Below are 656 nucleotides of genomic sequence, written 5' to 3' on the forward strand. Positions count from 1 at the left end.
GTAGAAATGATGTATCTAAACCAACTTTCATTTTACAACCAAAAAGTGCTTTGTAAGGTGACCTATTTATACCTTTATGATAAGCTTAATTTTTTCATCAGTTGAATAAATCTTAGACCTTCACTCCACTTTGAAGTGTTATTGTCCCTCATCCATGTCATAAACATATTTTGAATGTCCTGGTTTGCCCGTTCGACACTTCCCTGACTTTGGGAATGTCGAGGTTTTCCATGAACGATTTTTAAATTGGGCCAATAATTTTTCAAGTTAGAAACAATTTGATTGGAAAATTCACGACCGTTGTCGGATTTTAATATAGAAGGTGCTCCAAGTAAAGTGAAAATATCAATTAAATTATAACTTATAATTTATAAGCCACTTCTTCTGCAGTTTTTGTCTTTAATGGTTTTATGACGACAAATTTAGTTAAATGGTCCTGATATACCATTATAAATTTAAAAAGTTTATCAGCATTTGATTGAAAATCGATCAAATCAACTTGACAGCGACTATTAAATTCACTAGAAATAATAGGTTTCACTACTAATCCTTTTCTAATTTTTTTGTGTTTTAGTTGACACAGTTCGCATAATGACAAACAAAGATCTACTTCGAAGCGCGTAATATTTTTAAACTTACTATTAAGCTCATACAAC

This window comes from Acyrthosiphon pisum, chromosome X (assembly GCF_005508785.2).
Source record: "Acyrthosiphon pisum isolate AL4f chromosome X, pea_aphid_22Mar2018_4r6ur, whole genome shotgun sequence".
In the NCBI taxonomy this organism is placed as follows: Eukaryota; Metazoa; Arthropoda; class Insecta; order Hemiptera; family Aphididae; genus Acyrthosiphon; species Acyrthosiphon pisum.